This window comes from Tachyglossus aculeatus, chromosome X4 (genome assembly GCF_015852505.1).
Source record: "Tachyglossus aculeatus isolate mTacAcu1 chromosome X4, mTacAcu1.pri, whole genome shotgun sequence".
Classification (NCBI taxonomy): Eukaryota; Metazoa; Chordata; class Mammalia; order Monotremata; family Tachyglossidae; genus Tachyglossus; species Tachyglossus aculeatus.
The window spans coordinates 20,067,718-20,076,010 of record NC_052098.1 but is presented as its reverse complement, the minus strand read 5'-3'; the positions used below and the strand labels follow the sequence as shown (position 1 = coordinate 20,076,010).

The following is an 8,293-nucleotide window of genomic DNA, read 5'->3' as shown; positions in this document are numbered from 1 at the left end:
AATATGTCTCCCCCCTCTAGACTGTAAACTCATTGCGGGCAAGAAACATGCCTACCAACTCTATTATATTGTACTCTCCTAATCACTTACTACAGTGCTCTGCACACAGTAAGCACTCAATAAATACAATTGATTGATTTAACCTCTAACCTAGAGCCGTCCAATCTTGCTCCAAGCCCACAGTTTGGTTTTCAGTATGTTTTCAAAAATATGCTATAATTGAATGGGTGTTATTGCCAGGGAATGTGTCTGTTTATTGTTGGGCCAAGCACTTAGTACAGTGCTCTGCACACAGCAAGCATTCAATAAATTCAATTGAACGAATATATTAATACAATATTATTAATATATTAATAATAATTGTGGTATTTGTTTAGCACTGACTAGGTACTGTGTACCAGCACTTAGAACAGTGCTTGGCACATAGTAAGTGCTTAACAGGTACTATAATTATTATGTACCAAATATATACTAAGCACTGGGGTAGATACAAGGTAACTGAATTGGACACAGTCTCTGTCCCACATAGGGCTCACAGTCTTAATCCCCATTTTATAGATGAGGGAACTGAGCCCCAGAAAAGTGAAGTGACTTGCCCAAGTTCACACAGCAGACAAGTGGTAGATCCAGAATTCGAACCCAGGTTCTTCTGACTCCCAGGGCCATGTTCTATCCTCTAGGTGACACACCTACTGTGTGCAGAGCACTGTACTACACACATCTGAGCGTACAAAGGAGGTAAAAGACATAGTCCCAGCTCACAAGTAATGTATAATGTAATGGGGGACATAGGCAGTCAGATTTGCATCTGATGTATCAGCTTTAAAAAAAAAAAACAATGGCTTTTATTGAGCACCAACTGAGAACAATGCATCTTAAGTGAGCACTTGGTGGAGTGCACAGAAATAAAACACTACCTTGAAAAATTCTGTGGGCTCTTAATCTTGGGGTTTGGGGATTTGATGAACAACAATTCTTGTGTTTACCCTTTTTCAGAGTCTTCAATAAATTCCCCTTCATGCCACTAGAACAGACTGGCCCTTTGACCTTGGAAATATTTTCTTCTGATCCTTACAGATCAAATGCAACTCCTCCATGGGCTGATGTGGCATTCCCAGTCAACTCTGAGGCCAGGTGGAGAGAAGCAGAGATTGTTTTGCTGTAATTGCACTACTTATATGCCTGATATCTATTAAGGACAACAGTGGGTACAGAACTATAATTCTATTTATCTATTTTGATGGTCTACTTCTGTCTACTTCTTTTGTGGTCTGTCTCCCCCTTCTAGACTGTGAGCCCGTTACTGGGTAGGGACTGTATCTGTTGCCAAATTGTACTTTGCAAGTGCTTAGCACAGTGCTCTGCACATAGTAAGTGCTCAATAAATACAATTGAATGAATGAATGAATGAATCCTTGCAGGTAAGTTAAATTAAGCACACTGGGCCATGGGGAGTGACTCATTTAACCCTTTCAGGCTCCTAAATCTAGTAGTAATAGTGTTTATGTGCTCACTGTTTGCAGAACACAGTACTAAACATTAAATCGTTTATGAAACATCCTTAATTCAAAATTCTAAGGGCCCCTCCAAAAGAATACGTTCTATGGAAATGGTTGGAGTTCTTACTGTATTGGCAGGAGAGCAAGGGATATGACTAGTACATTTCAGCCAAAGACTATGTGAAGACTCCTGATTATTTTTGAACAGAAGCAGGAGGATGTGGAAAACACAAATGTTTATACTCCCTACGCCCCTCTAGATAAGTAATCAGGGCCATGCCCAGAACTTTAATTTATTTTACAAAAAATAAATTCTTAGAAATTCATGGAGATTCTTACCTTGAATTTCAAAAGTAAATTTTGTCAGCCTATTGGGAATTTTTAGAAGTACTGAATGGTAAGCAATTGATTAGGCGATAAGAAGCTTGTAATTATCTTAAAGGAGTTTTAAAAATCCCAAAGCTCCGAACCAAATCCAGAAGAATTGAGAGAAATCATGAGATCAGCTCCTGAGAGGAGTATGCCTTTTCACAGGAAGATCTGAATCACTACTCAAACACTGGGGATTAATTCTGAACTAAACAGAAGGTAGTAACACAGTTTTTTTCCCACAGAAAACCCACCAACTAAATATTTGCAGAAGCAAACTCTTGATTTAAGAGTTTAACAAATTGCTAATGGGATTTTACTCACCCTCTCAGGCAACTTCTGTGCAGGGGAGGCCAGTGCAACTTCAGCAGCAGTATAGTAGTAGGAGCAGTACCTTCTCCCAACAAATGCTCATAGACAAAGACCAAGAAAACTCAAATAACTAAAATGACAATAATAATAATAATGATGGCATTTTTAAGCGCTTACTATGTGCAAAGCACTGTTCTAAGTGCTGGGGAGGTTACAAGGTGATCAGGTTGTCCCACGTGGGGCTCACAGTCTTAATCCCCATTTTACAGATGAGGTAGCTGAGGCCCAGAGAAATTAAGTGACTTGCCCAAAGTCACACAGCTGACAAGAGGCAGAGCCGGGATTTGAACCCATGACCTCTGACTCCAAAGCCCTTTCCACTGAGCCACGCTGCTTCTCTGTCAATAGGGCAACAAACAACTGAACAAAAAATCTCCCAATGAACAAAGAAAATAGGAAAAAAGAAACTTTCCTTATAAGGAGCTGAAAGGGACATTTTCACCTCTGACCTGTTATGTAACTCATCAGAGGGAGAAAAAGTATATCTTTTTACCAATTACAAAACACATTAGAATACCTTTACCCTATTAGTCACATGGAATATTAGGATTAGGATAACAAGTTATGTTGCCAACTTGTACTTCCCAAGCGCTTAGTACAGTGCTCTGCACACAGTATGCGCTCAATAAATACGATTGATTGATGGAATATGGGAAAAGCCAGCCCCAAAGGGTTTCTGGAAAATCTTCCTTCCAGTTACTCTGCCTGTTAGTGTCGTCAGCAGGAGGTGTGCATCATTGGAAATATTTTTATGTCTGTGTGGCCCTTACCTCAATCACAACCATCTCACCTACAGACAACACAGCAATGATATTTGCGAAGGGCTGAGGAGCAGCTCTCTTTGAGAGGGAGCTGATTCATGGCCATCTTGAGGGAGAGAGGAGGAGAGGGGAATGGGGTTGGGGGGAGGGTTTGAATGGATGCCATCTTGGTGAGGGGCAGACCAGCCTCCATTTTTTAGCGGCAGCACAGCAGCCATATCATCATCAATCGTATTTATTGAGCGCTTACTGTGTGCAGAGCACTGTACTAAGCGCATATCTGTGAGGGGGGTGAACGGCCACCATCTTTGGGGAGGCTGAGTGCTGGCCATCTTTAGATGGGGAGCTGAGCAGACACTATCTTTGCCAGAGAGCTGAGTGGCAGCCATCTTTGTGAGGAGCTGAGCAGCCACCATCTTTACAAGGGGCAGAACATTATTATGGAAAGCACAGCAGCCTATTTGTGAGAGGTTGGGCGGCCTCCATCTTTGTGAGATCTAAGCAGTGACCATCGTTTGGAGAAGGGGTGATGGAAACTGAGAAGCAGTGTGGCTCAGTGGAAAGAGAACGGGCTTTAGAGTCAGGGTCATGGGTTTGAATCCCAGCTCTGCCAATCGTCAGCTGTGTGACTTTGGGCAAGTCACTTCACTTCTCTGGGCCTCAGTTCTCTCATCTGTAAAATGGGGATTAAGACTGTGAGCCCCCCGTGGGACAACCTGATCTCCTTGTAACCTCTCCAGTGCTTAGAACAGTGCTTTGCACATAGTAAGTGCTTAATAAATGCCATCATTATTATTATTTATCTTTGTAAGAGGCCAAGCAGCTGCTTTTAGACTGTAAGCTCTTTGTGAGCAAGTAACATTTCTACCAACTCTTGTTATAAAGTACTCTCCCGAGCATTTAGTACAGTTCTCTGTACAGAGTAAGCACTCAGGAAATAGGATTGATTGCTTTGTTGGTGGAGGGATGAGCCTTCACCATCTTTGTGAAATAGCATGTGGCTGCCATCTTTGTGAAGGGTTGCTTCACTGTCCCTGCCACACCATGCCCTGAGTTAGTTTCTTACTTCACTCACTGTCTGATACCATCCCTGGCCATACCCGGCCGGGCTGCAGAGCCCAAAATAAAATAAATACCAGGAGAAAGCACATTTTCGGGAGGGAAGGGGATGCAAGACCCTGATCATTTCAACCCACACTGGAGCTGAATGTCATCTTCTAGATGGAGATCGTTTTGCTAAAAATAACAACTTCAGGTGGAGTCTTGGGGGAAAGGGAGCAAGCAATCAGTGTTGTGCCACCGATCCAAATGAATAACCTCTTTCTACTTGTCCATATTTCACTAGCATTGTTCTCATATTCTTTTTATGGCTATTTTCAGTTTGATGCTTCTCAAACGCGTGGAGAAGCAGGAACAGATTGGGGAGACTCCTTTGGGAACTCTCATTTCCTTGCTTCCCTATTTCTTCTACAGTCTTACAGTGGGTTAATTCCCACTTCTAACTTCAGATGGCAAATGACATCTCCCTCTAGAGCCCATCAATTTTGCTCCTGGGTTAGCCAGAGGGGACTCCAGGCAAAATTAAACCTAAAACGCAACATCAGCCCAAGGGGCTCGGCAAGCTGATTCCCTAATGCTTCCTGTTTCCTATTAGCCCACAGCATGCTCTCATCTTAAAGACTATCTAGTGGATGGGCTGTGAGATTCCATTTTTTTCTTTCTACATAGTGTCAATGAAATGTTCACTAATTATTTTCCCCAAGTTTTGGAAAAATATCTAATTATATAGATGAGTGGAATTTCCAACTGTATTGTCACTGAACACCTTGGCGTTCTAGAGCACCTCAGTAAGTGCTATAGGGTGTGACAAAGACCATCGATGGCATAGACTCTAGCCTAGAGCAATTTAAAAAACTAATGGAGGATTCAGGGCAGAATGTAAACATGCATATAAGAAGCTAGCTCACTGTGGGCAGGGCACATGTCTACCAACTGTTATACTGTTCTCTCCCAAGCATTTAATACAGAGCTCTGCACACGTTAAGTGCGCAATAAATGCGACCGATTAAAAACAATTATAATCGTACAATAAATGAAATGAGAGAAACAGCCTAGAACCTACAGAGATGTAGCATGGCTACAGCATGGCTCAGTGGAAAGAGCCCGGGCTTGGGAGTCAAAGGTCATGGGTTCTAATCCCGGCTCTGCCAGCTGTGTGACTTTGGGCCAGTCACTTAACTTCTCTGAGCCTCAGTTACCTCATCTGTAAAATGGGGATTAAGACTGTGAGCCCACATGGGACAACCTGATCACCTTGTAGCCCCCCCCCCCCCCGCAGTGCTTAGAACAGTGCTTAGCACATAGTAAGCACTTAACAAATGCCATCATTATTATTATTATTATGTACATGTAAGCATAAGGTGAGAAGGATAAAGTCTGAGTTGCAGTTTGCTGGAGAGACCGGAACGACTGACTTTTTCTGAATGGGACGCCATCGATAACGGTGTGAGCAGCTACAGACAGTTCTAAATAGCAAGGACTGCAGAATTTTAACCTTCATTCTGGGTCAAGGCACAAGTCAGTTCCACCGGTCTTTGGTTCCCGGTCCCCATCTGTATAATGGAGATAGCATCTGACTAATGTTGGGAGAGAAAATTAGGCAAATTAATCCTCTCAAGAGCACATTTATGTGGGAGATGGGGGGTGGGGCAGTGAGAGGGAGTCACGATCCTTCTCTCCGTGGACTATGACTGTTTGTAATCAGTCCCATATGAAGTTATAACTGGAAGTAGGGTTGAAGATTAGAGGAGAGATAGAGACAGGAACAGAGACTCAGGTTAGATTTAAGGAAATCCTTCCTGTCAATGGGGTTAAATGCTGGAACAGCTCCTGAGGGAGAGTTCAGGATATTTTTTTAAATAGGCTAGCCAACAATTTGTTTTAATAGGTAGGAGGCTAGTCTTGATAAGCTCTTGACATTGTTCCCACTTGTAGTCTCCCATGATGCTCTGATAAGGTATTACAACGACAAGGCCCAGAAGAAGGGAAAGTTAAAAAAACCCAACAAACAAATATTTGTTCCAGTAACAGCCCATTTATCTTGAAAGAGAATAGCATGGTTTTTTCCTTTGCTTTGTAAGCTGTAATTATGCATTATGTTTCTTAAACTTACAGTAATAACACCTTACACTTTCCAAAATTATTCAAACTCAAGATCCTAGCTCCATCGTAAATATCAGAATATTTTACAGGAATATCAGAATGAATTCCCAGAGATATGTGCAGCCCAGCTTCCTCTTTGCATGGTACTCCCTCCAAATTGGACAAGTCTGCCAGATCAACCAGCAAGCTCTTTCCATTGAGATGGGAGGTAGAAGGGAATTTTCCAGGGACCAGTTTTACAACTGGGCCCCTTCGGGGGCAACAGAGAAGGCATGTAGCAGCAACAGCAGCAGCGTGGCTCAGTGGAAAGAGCCCGGGCTTTGGAGTCAGAGGTCATGGGTTCAAATCCCGGCTCCACCAATTGTCAGCTGTGTGACTTTGGGCAAGTCACTTAACTTCTCTGGGCCTCAGTTCCCTCATCTGTAAAATGGGGATTAAGACTGTGAGCCCCCCTGGGACAACCTGATCACCTTGTAACCTCCTCAGCGCTTAGAACAGTGCTCTGCACATAGTAAGCACTTAATAAATGCCATTAAAAAATAAAACAGCAGCAACCCAAGTTGGAAGGCCCAGAAGATGTCTTTCCCAAGGGATTCCTACCTCCTCCCATAGCCATTACTGTCCTCCATCACTCCTGTCAGTGTTTTCAGAACCCACTTGGGCTCCTCTGGCAGGGATGGTCAGATCAGACTAGGGAGAAAGGGGGCTCTGAAGTCCAACTTGATCATTTCTCATCATTTTTGGCACTGTTCAATCCTCTGGATCTGTTATTGTCATCCTTTCCAGTATTTCCTAAGCATCTGCTCTACTGCACACATACATACCTTTTCCTGACACTCTGGGATTTTACATTTTTAAAGCAGCATGACACACCCATGATCCAAATGTACATCCAGTGACCTACACATGCCTGAGAATAACAGGATTTCCTGCTTCTACTTGAACCACATCCTCTCAGGGTCACACCTGGAGAGTTTCCAGTACTCTACCAGTCTTGGCTACAGGAAGGAGAGTCAAGCAGAGGCCTAACCATTTCATTCCTAGCTTGGGCAGTTGCTAGGGAGTGGAAGGCAATCTGCTACAAGTCAAAACTCACCCATGCTGGGCAGCAGCGGCATGGGAGAGTCAAGGGAGGAGACTCGAGTTAACCGCGCAGAAGGCGGCAGTGGTAAACCACTTCCCTATTTTTACCAAGAAAACTCTATGGATCCACTATCAGAATGATTGCAGATGGAGAGTGCGGCTTTCTGGGAGAGATGTGTCCATGGTGTCGCTATGGGTTGGAAACAACTCGACGGAATCTGACAAGACAAGAGTTGAACCACGCAAAATTGGCTTGAGGCCATTTTTTTCCCACAATTCCTTTTCTTGGGGGCATAGGCACACGCTGCTCAGCAAAAAGAAAAAGAAAAGGGAACAGAAATAAGGAATATAGGCCCCAAAGGTAGAGAGATTTTTACAGCTTTTCTCCTTACTCAAGATGACCCTGGACCTGTCAACTTCCAAGTCCAAGGCATATTTGAAGCAGAGGGAATGAATAGGAAAGGAGATAGATAGGATGATGCGATGTCCATCTTAGATACCCTTATACGTGGAGACAGGGAGGTGACAGAAAAGAAAATGAGGTTTCCCTAAAAAGAATTTAGAAATCCGAGAAAGGAAACCATGGTCTGATAGTTACCTAGTAAGCTTTATACACCATGGCAAAAAGATTAAAGTTTTATCAAAAGGGACAGGAGAATAGGAGTAGTTAGTAGGTAAAGAGAAATACTTTAAACCCAGGTTGATCAATACATTGGATGCAGGAAGAGATGCTGTTTATTAACGCGCTTCTCCCAGGATTAGCTAATTTGAAGCTACTCAGCCCCTTCCAATTAGAAAGCTCAATTAGCACAATGTGTCAGTCATTAACCAGAAGTCCTCCTGAACCAGTAAGGGAACAGCTAACCAGAGGGGATTTAGGGGGAAGGAGGGTAGATAAGCAAGCAGGAAGTTTGCTTTGCTGAGATGCTATAGGAGAGCACTATACTTAAGCACTTTAAAGAGTATAATGTAGTTAGAGGACACTATGACTATATTTGCTCAAGTTATTTAGTTTGACCACTTTAGTTGTGATTTTTTTTTTAGAGA

The 8,293-nt window shown here is 43.0% G+C and overlaps 1 non-coding gene across 1 annotated transcript; it reads left to right on the top strand.

Annotated features, from left to right (window-relative positions):
- The first annotated feature begins 7,111 nt into the window (after positions 1-7,111).
- On the top strand, positions 7,112-7,249 carry LOC119948293. The gene has a single exon (XR_005456699.1). It is a non-coding gene; the product is annotated as a small nucleolar RNA SNORA7 (small nucleolar RNA).
- Positions 7,250-8,293: the final 1,044 nt, after the last annotated feature.